The following is a 14,143-nucleotide window of genomic DNA, read 5'->3' as shown; positions in this document are numbered from 1 at the left end:
TGCTCTGCCTGCGTATCTTGATTTAGTCCAACTTCCTGTTAGAGAATGATTGCCCCATGAACTTTGCCCAGCGCACTGGATCTATTTGTCCTAGTCTCCTCCAGGGATATCTCAGTTCTGAAATGCTGGCCTCCTCACCTGGCACTTAAGGAACTCCAGTAAACTATTTCCTACCCTATCTTCTGCATACTAGCCCCTAGACAGGCTGAACTAGTCACCTTCCTCACAGTTATTATGTATCCTCTTGATTTCATGCTCAGTTTACTATGGTTTTTCTCCATGCAAAATACACCCTCAGGACTTTCCTGCCGGTTCAGTGGTTAAGACTCCAAGCTTCCAAAGCAGGAGGTGTGGGTTCAGTCCTTGGTCAGGGACTAAGATCCCATATGCCTTTCAGCACAACCAAAAACATTAAAAATACACTTTCTCTTCACCCCACCTACATCCCTTCGGCTTAAATGTTCTCACCATAGCTTGTCTTCCCCAGCACATTCTCCTGTGAAGGAGCTTGTTTCCCTTTGAACTTCCATAGCACTTTTAAAAATCTAGTACGTTTCCTCCTTTTCATTTCCACAAATAGCACATATTTACTTTTAGAAACATAAAACCCACAGATAGGGGACTTCCCTGGTGGTCCAGTGGTTGAGAATCTGCCTTCCAATGCTGGGGACATGGGTTCAATTTCTGGTGGGGGAACTAAGATCCCACATGCAGCACGGCGGCTAAAGCTATGTGCCACAACTACTGAGCCCGCATCCCTCAAGGAGAGAGAAGCCCGTGAACCACAACTACTGAGGCCGTGCCCCTCAAGAGAAGTCCGTGTGCCACAATGAAGACCTTATGCAGCCAAAAATAAATAAATAATTTAAAAAAAAAAAAAACCTACAGGTGAGCAAAGCAATACTAATTTGGAGAAATAATTTGGAGACATTTTCAGAATGTTTGGGGGAAATTTTGAAAATTCAAAAGAGGTGAATGGGATGATAATACATTTAGAGTAATACTTTATTAATTTTAGAAAATACATGAAAAATTCACTTAACTCGATTACAGAGTTTATTTGTATGAACATGAAATACCACTAAGACAAATGGTACAACTATGATATAGTGGAATGAACACTAAATTTGGAATCAGATAGCATAGACTCAAGAAACAACTCTGCTACTGACTGGCTGTATGATTCATTGAACCTCACTAAGCCTATTTTCCTCATATGTCAAAAGGATATAATACTTCATGAGACTGATTTAGAAATTAAATAAGAGAGTGCAAGTAAAAAAAAAAAAAAGAGTGCAAGTAAATGTACTTTATATAGCATAAAACACTATGCAAATATAAATGATTACTATTATTACTAAGAGGTAAGAGCTTTGCACCATAAGGAATAAGAAAGCAGAAAATTACAAGTAAAGTTAGAATAGTTATAAATTATCAAAGCAACAAGCCATGCTGGAAGAAAAATGATGCCATAGGAAGTTGAACAAGAACAAGAATAGATTAGAACAAGAAATGAAAGATTAAAACCGAGAGAAGCAAGAATTGGAACTGACGAGTTGTGAAGGTTTCATGCAATCATCAAAAGGAGACAAAAAGAAAAAAGTCAATGGCTGAAAGTAGCAGACAACTGCCCCCAGTATAAAAACCTTCCTACTATCAAATCCAGTCATGAATCTCTACTCACCTCCATTGGAACAATTGATTCAGTCCCATAGCTATAAACATGGGTCTTGAGTTGGCTTCCCTGATAGCAGGCAGTAAAGAATCTGCCTGCAATGCAGGATACCCTGATTCAATTCCTGGGTTGGGAAAATCCGCTGGAGAAGGGATAGGCTACCCACTCCAGTATTCTTGGGCTTCCCTTGTGGCTCAGCTAGTAAAGAGTCTGTCCACCATGTGGGAGACATGGGTTCGATCCCTGGGTTGGGAAGATATCCTGGAGAAGGGAAAGGCTACCCACCCCAGTATTCTGGCCTGGAGAATCCATGGACTGTATAGTCCACAGGGTCGAAAAGAGTCGGACACGACTGAGCAACTTTTACTTTCACACTTCACTTGAGTTGGCTAGACCTAAGTTTCTGTATCTGTCACATTTGTTAGAGATCTTGGGTAAGTTACCTAACCTCTCTCAACCTGTTTCCTTATCTGTGAAGTGGAAACTAGATAAAAACTACCGTAGGGTTGAGTGAGGATTAAATAGGACACAGTATTTAGCCTTCAGTTAATGTTCAGAAATGTATTACCACCACAAAAACAGAGAAAACTTTTTCCATTTGCAGGTCATTGACTTGTTGAAAAAAAAAAAACAAATCTAGACGAACATAGATTTAAAAAATCACATATTTTTGAGGTATGTAACATATTCTGTTAATCCATGGGGATCTCAAAAGGAAAGGGAAAAGATTCCTCTAAATCCATCTTTTGCAACTTTATGCCTGCTCTAAAAGTGATTATCAGTTAAGCAGGAACCCTACCCAGGCTAGTGACTGTATATTTACATTTGCATTTTAAAGTGTAAATATGTAAGTTATCCTCTTTTTTTTCATGTCTAGAGGAAAACAAAAGAATCCTCCAAGACAAAGAATGATTCTTTTCTAATAACTGGCTATTCAACTATATATTAAAGTAGTTAATTTACTTCATTAATTCAATCATTCATTTTTTTACTTAGAAAATGGAGCACACCAAGAAATAAACAAACACAGTGGTTCTCTTTTAACATGGAACGGTGCATAGTAGACCCCTGAATGAAGCAATACAAAACAGGGCTATCAGGCACACTTGGGCTATCAGAGGAAAATTGGGATGTTTATGGCAGGAGGGGTCAGAGCTCTGAAGAGCTAAGCTAAAGAGGCTTTCAGTAAACTGAGAGTGAAGGTCAGAGAGCAAAAATTATGGCAACTTGACTTGTATGAGAAAACTGGAAAAAAATCCTAGTAGCCATGAAAAGTTGGGACAGAATAGAGTTGGAGAGAAAAGGCACTTTCTAAAGGTAGAACCCAGGACTTCGCAGGTGGCGCAGTGGTAAAGAATCTGCCTGCCAAGCAGAGATGCAAGTTTGATCTCTGGATTGAGTAGATCTCCTGGAGAAGGAAATGGCAACCCACTCCAATATCCTTGCCTGGGAAATCCCATGGACAAAGAAGCCTGGCAGGCTATAGTCCATGAGGTTGCAAAAGAGTCAAACACAACTCAGCGACTAAACGACCACCACCAAAGGCAGAACCCAGGGGAGTATTGTCAAAGTGAGGAAAGAAGTCTGCTTAAGGAAAGATTTGAAACTCAAATAGAATGGAAACTCCAGAAAACTTTTATCTCGAGAAGACCTAGAGAAGGATTCATTATACTTAAAAATACAATGACAAGAAGAGGATGCTTTAACTTTCTGCCAAGTCAAGTAATGTGAAGTTGCACTTAAGACTTATAATTCATAGACTCATGGCATGGTATAATAGAGTCATGGGGATCTGATCTTGAATATTTGTTCCATCTCATTTTAGCTGACTCATCTTGACCATTGTTTAGCATTTTGAACTTCAGTTTCCTCATCTGGAAATTGAGGTTATCAGTAACCACCAAATTCAATTTATTGTAAAGATTAAAATAATCTATGCAAAGAACCTGGCAGGTGGACAAGCAATTCATTAAATACTGATTCTCTTCCCTCTGTAAGATGTAAACCATCTAAGGAACTATTGTTGCATCTCTTATCTCTAGGCCAATATCTCGCATGTAATAGGGATTCAATAAATACTAATTAGGTTGAATTGCATCTGCATTAGAAGAAAGCTTGGATGTCATCTAAACTAATTTCTGTTCTGTGAAGAAATGCCATAAGCAACCTATGTCCGGCCTCTGCATGAACATAGCCGTTGAGTTTGCTGATGTCAAGAGGACTGATTTCAGCTGAGAGAAACGTCTAAATGTGCTCCCATGTAATATCACCCATTTGTTTTCATTCTGTCCTCTGGAGCAACACAGAATAAACCTTTCCCTACATTCACATGACAACTCTTCAACTATTTAAAGATAGCATTGACATTTTCCTCTAAGCTGCTCTGAGCTAACTCTCTTCAAATAAGATGACCCTTAGATAACTAATAGTGCCACCGTTCTGATTTGCCTATCTCTCTTTCCAACTGTGGTGTCTATCATTGAACACAGTGCTGAGTTGAGAACATGACACCTGTGAAAATGCCCAAATCAAGCTACCACCAGCAGATTATATTGATGATACTAATGGTAAGGTCTTGTTGGGATACTCTTTAAAACCGAGATGGTTTGGTAACTGACTGAGAAGAAACTACCTTCCAGATCAGTTTTGTGTTGTAACCATTGAGTACATCACTCTGCCAACAAAGGACCGTCTAGTCAAGGCTGTGGTTTTTCCAGTGGTCATGTATGGTTGTGAGAGTTGGACCATAAAAAAAGTTGAGCCCTGAAGAATGGGTGCTTTTGAACTGTGGTGTTGGAGAAGACTCTTGAGAGTCCCTTGGACTGCAGGGAGATCCAACCAGTTCATCCTAAAGGAGATCAGTCCTGGGTATTCTTTGGAAGGACTGATGTTGAAGTTGAAACTCCAGTACTTTGGCTACCTGATGTGAAGAGCTGACTCATTTGACAAAACCCTGATGCTGGGAAAGATTGATGGCAGGAGGAGAAGGGGATGACAGAGGATGAAATGGTTGGATGGCATCACCAACTCTATGGACGTGAATTTGGGTAAATTCCGGGGATTGGTGATGGACAGGGAGTCCTGGCATGCTGCGGTCCATGGGGTCGCAAAGAGTCAGACACGACTGAGTGACTGAACTGAACTGAACCATTAAGTTACTAAAGTCATTCAATAAATTAACATATAAATTACATTTTACGTGTACAGATCTAAAATAGACAATGGAGAGGAACAGCCAATTCACAGTCATAAGAGAAGAATATGTGAAAAAATGTTCAAATTTGCTTATAATCAGAGAAATTCAAATTAAAACAATAATAAAGTAAAATTTTCTGCCCATGAAAATGGCAAAAATTAAAAAGATGAATAATATCAAGTGTTGGTGAGGATGCAGAGAGTTAAGAACTCTCATGTAGGGGCTTCTCTGGTGGCTCAGTGGTAGAGAATCTGCCTGACAATGCAAGACACTCAAGTTCGATCGCTTACCCAGGGAGATCCCACATGCCAGAGAAACTTAGCTGGATTTTTCCACAGCTAAACAAGGCTCACCTGTGACCTGAACACTATACGTCTAGCACTTAGAACAGCTTTGAACACATGTCCAGACAAAACCTATCACACAATTATACACAGCAGCTCTACTTGTAACAGCTAAAAAAAAAAAGAAAAAAAAAACTCTCATGTACAGCTGATGTGAATGCATTTGGTCCAGCCATTTTGGAAAGCAATCAGGCAGTATTTAATAAATGATGTACATGCCTGTGACCCAACAATACCAATGTTGGGTGTGTCCAAGAGAAATTATCACATAGATTCATCATCAACTTTCTTTGTGGCAGTGAGATGTTGGAATCAATCTCAGTGTCCACTGCTAGGAGAACAAGTAAACAAAATGTGGTGAATGCAAGTTGAGTCAGTCCAGATCATAAAGACTTGACTTGGGTTTAAAAATTGGGTAATATGACAACTCAGATCCGGTCAGGACTGTTACCATTTCGGTTTACTAATAAATCAGCAAACATACCAAGAACAATGTCTTCTTAGTTCCTCACAGAAACATGCCCAAATTCTGGTGATCAGTGTAGGCCATTCCGAGGGAGAAAACTGGGTCTATGAGTTCTATCAGTGAGCACTATTATTAGATTAGGCTTGGGAAGAAGCTAGGTTAGAATTCAAGGGTCTACCCTCTACCGTGTAAGAAAATTCCTGTTGTACTATTGGGCCTATTGCAGCCTGACCATGGCCTGCCCCACATACTATTGAATACCTTATTGCAGTATTAAACTACTAACTACACATTCAGCAACATAGAAAACTGAAACAATAGAAACAGAGACTGATTTATAGTACAATGCATTCATGTAAATTAAAAACATACAAAACTATATTTTATGAGATTTCATACATATTTAATAACATCTGTCCAACATTAGACAGCAAACCTATAGAGGGAGAGGGCATTGAGAAGGGAGGAAGGGAAAAATATTAAATGAAATAAAATGAGAGGGGGAAATTCCCTGGTGGTCTAGTGGTTAGGACTCAGAGCTTTCACTGCCATGGCCCAGGTTCAATCCCTGGTCAGGGAACAGAGATACTACAAGCCACACAGCATGGCCAAAAATTAAGTAAGTAGTGAGTAACTAAAACAAGGACTTTTTTAAAAAGTGAAAGAAGGGATTAACGTTGTATATGGAGATAGAGGAAACATTGGTACTCCTTATAGATATCAGAATACTAGCAAAGTAAGGACTTCCCTGGTGGTCCAGTGGTTAGAAATCAGCCTTGCAATGTAGGGGATGACAAGGTTTCCATCCCTGGTCCAGGAACTAAGATCCCACATGCCTCAGAGTTACTAAGCCTAGAGAGTGCAAGTGCCTCAGTGAAAAATCCCACATGACACAACGAAGATGCTGTGTGCCTTGACTAAGACCTGATGCAGCTAAATAAAAATTTTTTTTTTTTTTAAAGGGAACATGTTCCTCCTTTTTTTAAAAAAAAAAAAAAAAAAGAGTAATATAGCAAAGTGAAAAGGAGAACTCTGAATATTCAGTTTGGTTTGATAAAAAGAATACAGACTCTGGTTGTTTGCTTTTAAGTCTAATTGACTCATAGCATAACAATAGCTATACAAATTTTAAAATTTGTGGCAAATTGATTTCTTCACATTGACTTGATCAAGGAAACTCAGACTTCAGGGAATTGCCTGTTTGTTCCCAAAGCTTGAACTCAGCTGTCACCTGTCAGCCCTGGCCCAGCCCCGACTGTTTCCAGCTTTTTGGACTAAGCACCCAGTTATTTGCAGGCTGCCCAGCCTCTTTCCTGGAGTCAGAGAGAAGGAAGAAGCACAGGGTATAAAAAGTCCTCATGCTACATACCAATTGAGTTAGATACTGCCAAGAAAATATTTGAGGTCAGCCATTTCTTTTGTCCAAAATACCCCCAAGAGGAAGCCAGGCTCTCTCCTATGTAGCGTGAATATCCAGCATTCCGCTACCTTTTGCCCTGCCTCAGGGGTCTGGTGTCGCTGACGATCGTATAGAGATTCTGTTTCTTTGCTTTGTTCTTACCAGCGCCAGTCCCCACTCCTCACACGTGGTCACACTCACTTCTCCGTGTAAAAGGCATTTGTCAGGTCTTTGCTGCCCAGCCTTGGACCCCCTTCCTTTGACTAAGAAACTCCCCAGCATGAGTTTTCAGTATGCAGAGCCCTCCTCCCACTGTATTCCTGGCCGTAGCACCCACTCCCACTGCAGCCCCAAAGACACTCCTTCGTGGGGGGACATGAGCAGGCCTCTTCTAGTTTGAAGCGCCAGCTCAAAACCTTGACAAAGGGGCTAAGGACACAACGAAGCAGGTACAGCGGGTGTGTACTGGGAAGGCAGTAGGTACAGCAGCGGCACCTGGCTTCCAGGCCACTCGTGGGCCCCCAGACCAGGTGGTTTTGTCCAGTGCTGGCCATTGGCTGCAGAATCTCTTTAGTGCCTGTGCTCGCTCAGTCGCTCAGTTGTGTCCAACTCTTTTCTATCCTGTGGACTTTGACCCGCCAATCTCCTCTGTCCATTGCGTTTTCCAGGCAAGAATACTGGAGTGTGCTGCCATTTCCTGAGCCAGGGGATGTTCTGGACCCAGGGATCGATACTGTGTCTCTTGTGTCTCCTGCGTTGACAGGTGGATTCTTCACTGCACCACCCAGAAAGCCCCTTTAGTGCCTAGAGAGGGCAATGATGGCCTCATTGTCTGACCTCAACAGACTGCATGTGTGGCCTGTTTCTGTACCTCAATTCCTTAGCCTGGTTCTCCAGCCTCCCCAGTAATTCTGAGAGCTCCCCCATAGCCCTTCAGTAAATTAATTTTCTGCTTCTATTTGCCAAAGTTAATCTGTGTTTGCAACCAAAATTTCTGATGAACACACTTTTTTTCTGGTAGTCCCTGGGGTAACGCTAACTGCCTGACATTCGCATCACATCCACTTCTCTTTCCTGTCTTCTGCTGCCCTTGCCGCTTGGACCTATCTCAGACTTGATCCCTGTCTGCCAGTCTCTCTCCCAAGGCTGCTGTATTTATTTATTTCTTGACTGCACCTAATGGGATCTTAGTTTCCTGAGCAGGGATTGAACCTGGACCCTTGGTGGTGAGAGTGTGGAGTCCTAACCACTGGACCACCAGGGAATTTCCAGGCTGCTATACAGAGGAGTACGTCAAGGCTATATATTGTCACCCTGCTTATTTAACTTCTATGCAGAGTACATCATGAGAAATGCTAGCCAGGATAAAGCACAAGCTGGAACCAAGATTGCCAGGGGAAGTATCAATAACCTCAGATATGCAGATGACACTACCGTTATGGCAGAAAGTGAAGAGGAACTAAAGAGCCTCTTGATGAAAGTGCAAGAGGAGAATGAAAAACATGGCTTAAAGCTCAACATTCAGAAAACTAAGATCATGGCATCTGGTCCCATCACTTCATGGCAAATAGATGGGGAAACAGTGGAAACAGTGAATGACTTTATTTTTTGGGACTCCAAAATCACTGCAGATGGTGATTGCAGCCATGAAATTAAAAGACGCTTACTCCTTGGAAGGAAAGTCACGACCAACCTAGACAGCATATTAAAAACCAGAGACATTACTTTGCCAACAAAGGTCTGTCTAGTCAAAGCTATGGTTTTTCAAGTAGTCATATATGGATGTGAGAGTTGGACTATAAAGAAAGCTGAGCCCCGAAGAATTGATGCTTTTGACTGTGGTGTTGGAGAAGACTTTTGAGAGTCCCTTGGACTGCAAGGAGATCCAACCAGTCCATCCTAAAGGAGATCAGTCCTGGATGTTCATTGGAAGGACTGATGTTGAAGCTGAAACTCCAATACTTTGGCCAGCTGATGCGAAGAGCTGACTCATTTGAAAAGACCCTGATGCTGGGAAAGACTGAGGGCAGGAGGAGAAGGGGACAACAGAGGATGAGATGGTTGGATGGCATCACCGACTCAATGGACATGAATTTGGGTAGGCTCCAGGAGTTGGTGATGGACAGGAAGGCCTGGTGTGCTGTGGTTCATGGGGTCGCAAACAGTTGGACACGACTGAACTGAACTGATACTTTTGATCCCTCTTTCCTGTGTCTCCGCTGTCTCCTTCCAACTCCCTCCCTAGGACTCATGCACCCTGTCCTGAGGCCTGGACAGCTGGTCAGTCATTCTAACTCTTCTGTGCGTCAGCACTGGACCTAGTACTGACCAGGGAGAGAGACCTCAGATAGAAGGAGGAAAGAAGTGCAGAGGCAGAGAGATGGGAGGGTAGCAGATACTTTTCCTATTTTTATCTTTTAATCTAAATAGTACAAGTTGTCCTTTACTGAGTTCTCATAGGCTGGTCCTTTATATTTATGACCTCACATTAATACTTTGAGGCTGGGACTACAGTATTTTCAAATAAGCAGACAAGAGTTTAAAGAAATACAAAGGGATGGAATGAGATGTTGTTTGGGATCTCCTTTAAAACAATTGGAGGGATGGGAAATGGGCAGGATGTGGATGAGACAAGAAGCCCATGGGTTGATAAGTGTTTAAGCTGGATAACAGGCATATGGAAATTCACAATACTATTACGTATCACTGGTATACATTTAAATTTTTGCATATTGAAAAGTATGTTTTTTTTTCTTTTAAGTTAATAAATTTGATCAAAATCATACAAATAGTAAACGATAAAGTTAGGTTTTGATCTCAGACCTTCCTGACCTCAGCACCTGCTCTCTTAACCTCTACCCCAGATTCCTGGCAAGGTACCTAAAAAGATCTAAGAGGGCAAATTTGTGATTTTCAGAGGATGCAAAGGGAATTCAGAAGACTCTTAACTAATTTCTGCTCCTATTTTCTAGATACGTTAAGGCAGGAATCAACAGGGTATGCTTAGGTTATTAATTCCCCACTCCTACAGCTTGTTATAAAGAAGATGCCCTCGTTTTCTCTGCCTGCTTCTGAGTAGGTACAGAATCAGCCCATGAGAGAGCCTTTGGCAGCCAAAGTTTTCTAAAAACACCCAGGCAACAGCTGTCCTTGGCGGTCACCTGACTCCCAGGCCCTGAGTCAGCACCACTCACCCACCCAGCCCCCTCCTGCTGAGCCAGATCTGACTTGCCCTTTCCTGGCTGGGCTGAACCGGTTGGACCAGCCCAGCCCAGTCGGTCCCAGCCTCCTCCTCAGTGGGTGGCTTCTTGCTCCCTTACTCTCACTAGGGATTCCCACCCTTGTCTTCCCACATTCATGCCTGAAACTTTAGCCCAAGGGGGAGCTGAAAGACCACCCCTGAGCTGCTGGAGGTGTGGACAGGACTGTGGAATCCACCCCTGAGTAGAAAGGATGAGCTGGACCCCAGCATCTCCCACCACCTACCAAAATAGTCTTCCTTTTCTTGGCAGCTCTGGAGTTTGCTTTAAGAGAAAAGCAGAAGAAAATACAAAGACACCTCCCATCTCCTACAGAGGAGGATTCCAGGACTAGGCTCAAGCCCAGAAGACACCAGGACTAGGGCAATATGGAGACCAAAGACTTGGTCTATGGTTTTGTGAGAATACTCATTGTCCTCTTTTTTTTTTTTTTTTTTAATTTTTTATTGAAGTGTAGTTGATTTACAATGTTGTGTTAATTTCTGCTTACAGCCAAGAGTCTCGGTTATATCCATGCATGCATTCTCTTTTTTAAAAAATTGTACTTATTTATCTTTGGCTGCACTGGGTCCTTGTTGCTGTGTGTGGGCTTTCTCTAGTTGCGGTGAATGGGGACTACTCTTTGTTTCCACGTGTGGTGGCTCACTGTGGTGGCTTCTCTTGTCGCAGAGCACAGGAGCTAGGTGCCCTGGCTTCAGTAGTTGCGTCCATGAGCTCAGTAGTTGTGGTACATAGGCTTAACTGCTCCAGGACCAGAGACTGAACCTGTGTCCCCTTCACTGGCAAGTGGATTCTTATTATGGTTCACTGTACCACCAGGGAGGTCCTACATATATACATTCTTTTTCATATTCCTTTTCATATGGATCAAGGATATTGAATATTGTTCCCTGTGCTATACAGTAAGACTTTGTCATTTATCCATTCTATGTAACATCTGGGGTTTGCATCTGTAATCCCAGCCTCCCAATCCATCTCTCCCCATTGTCCTCATGTCACACCCTTTTCTTGGTCTAGATTTGAAGCTGCTGTAAGTACTGACATGATATATTCCCCAGGTGTTGGTGCCCTGGCACCATGACTGGAGGATACAGAGATTGACCCCAATGCTAAGTCACTAAGGTTAGCTTCTTCTGATGTCAGCTCCATCCTTCAGGACTCCAGGCCAGCCTGCTCTGAATCCTGGCCCTGTCACTTAGATGCATGTGACCTTGGGTTAATAACTGACCTCTGTGAGCTTCAGTGTTTATAAAATAGGAATAAAATACCTATCGTGTAGGTTCATTGTGAGGGTCAAAGTTGTGTGTGTATAGCACTTAGTAGGTGTACAACACACATCACTTTCCCTCGCTCTACCTGGGGACTGGCTCCTGCTCAAATTGGACTGACATCAAAGTTTTCAGGCCTGAGACCTAGTGCTACCCCAGCTCTTGTGTCTCCAGTCTAGGCATTCAGACCTACTTTCCCCCATGGGTCAGTGGTTTTCTGATCATCTACCAGGCCAGACCACACTGCCCCACTGTCCTGACTTCATGACTCTATACACTTTTAATTTGTCACCACCATACAGTTGCACCCGATTCTTTCTCTTTTTTCAAACCACGTGCTTCTAGGCATTGAGCATGATTTTCTGAGGCTCACCCTCACCCTTTTAAATATTTATTTATTTACTTGGCTGCTCCAGGGCTTAGTCGCAGTATGTAGGATCTTTAGTGGCCATATGGGGGTTCTAGTTGGACCAGAGCCCCCTACATTGGGAGCCCCAAGTCTTAACCACTGGATCACCAGCAAAGTCCCTTGAATCTGATTATTTCTGTGTCTCCCACTAACAATGAATTTGTTCTTCCCTTTCTTTAACTTCAGAACTCGTAAATGTGAGTGTTCCAGGGTTACTTCTCCCAGCATCATCACCTTGTGTATGCCCAGTTTCTAAGAACCCTCTGCCTTGAGTCACACACCGAGATAAACAGCTAGTTTCCCACTCCCTTCTCTACTTGCCACTCTCTGGCCAAAGGAAGAGTGTTTCAAGTTTTCTACCAGGATCAGGGCTTTGTCTGTGCTCACAAGTTTTCAGTTCCTCTGAAAAACTGGATTGGGAGCCACAATCAGGACAATATTCCAGGCAGAGTTTGAGCTGGTGTGGTAGAAAAGACCCACCACGTCTCATAGTATGCATAGGTACTGGGGTTAATGTAACCTAGGTGTATGTATTTGGACTTTGGCAACTATATTATAGTACTGAGTATTTTAGGTTTGTGGCCAACTGAAAATCCTAGACTTTTATTCACAAACTGCAAGTGTTGTACACCTATCAGTGTTCTCTTACATTTTGTACTGTTACAGCTGACTCTGTAAGATCTAATTTTAGTATTACATCTATTTATCTCTACTGTCATTTTGTTATCAAGATTATTTTGGTTCATTAACAAATTGCAAGGTAAAAAGTGGCAGAGGGAGCAACTGGTAGAATAAAAGGGACCTCACATCAACCAATTACAGTGTATGAACTTTGTTTGGATCCTGATTTGAACAAATAAACTGCAAAAAAAAAATTTAATATTTGTGAGACAATTGGAAGTTTTAAAAATGGATGTTTTATGATATTTAGAAATTATTGAGTTTTCTTTTTAATGTAATAATAGTGTTTGAGTTTTGTTTTTAACAAATAGACTGGGATTTGCTTCAAGATAAAATGAGGGAAGGGAAGGTGGGGTGGGGGAATAGGAGAAAGAAGATTGGCCATGATTTGAAAATTATCCAAGCTGGATGATTGGTAGATGGGGTTTATTGTACTATAATAAAATGTCTACATTTGTGAATCTTTGAAATTATCCAGAAGAAAAAGAAAATAATTTTGAACCTTATCTCTGTCATCCAACATATTAACTGCTCTTAGTCCTATAATCTCCTTCCATCCAATGAGTATGACTTCTGTATCAGTATCTAAGTAGTCAGTAAACAGGTCAACCAGGTCACAACTAACAGCAGATCTCTGTGATCCACCAAGATCTACTAGGTTGACTTATTCATCAGTCCTTTTTGGAAATGGCTGATCAATGAACCATGACTCCAGTTAACTCAGTTATCCAGTCTTTGTTTACAGAGATGTCATGAAAAACTTGTCTAGCACCTTGCAAAAATCGAACTGCAAAATGCCAAGCATTTATCTGCCTCTTTTGCAATCTATTTTTTTAATTAATAGTTTGACCCATTTGTTTAAGTGAATTAAAGGTGACTTGTTTTAAATAATCCAATTTTGAGATTTATGGCATCAACAACAACTCACTATATTTTGTACCCTATCATAATGCTGGGCCAATACGCATCCCCTTGGCCGCACGTATGACCCAGGCCACAAAAGTCACATCTAATCCTGAATTTTTGTTGAGAAACATATTTTCTTTCCCTGCTAAATTAGGTTGTAATCCCATAGACAGTGGGGGCCAACTTACCATCACTTGGAGAGAGTCTGCCTGAGAATGAAGCCAACATAAAGGAAAGCAGAGCTGAAGGGTGGAGAGAAGGGGATTCTTGGATTACAGCATTTGAGCCTTCAGATTTGACTATGCCTAAAAGTCAACAACCCCTGTAATTTTCAGCTACGTGAGCCGGTACATTCTATTCTTTTCTTAAACCAGTTTAAACTGGATTTCTGTCACTTGCAGAACAAGACTTGACTAACACAGTGTGTGTTGTTGGTTGAGCAATGGAATACATAATCTGAAATGTCCCATTTTGTGGGGCTTCCCTGGTGGCTCAGTGGTAAAGAATCCACCTGCCAATGCAGGAGACATGGGTTCAAT

The sequence above is a fragment of the Muntiacus reevesi genome, chromosome 3, assembly GCF_963930625.1.
Source record: "Muntiacus reevesi chromosome 3, mMunRee1.1, whole genome shotgun sequence".
In the NCBI taxonomy this organism is placed as follows: domain Eukaryota; kingdom Metazoa; phylum Chordata; class Mammalia; order Artiodactyla; family Cervidae; genus Muntiacus; species Muntiacus reevesi.
The sequence above is the reverse complement of the archived record's forward strand: the minus strand, read 5'-3'. Positions refer to the sequence as shown.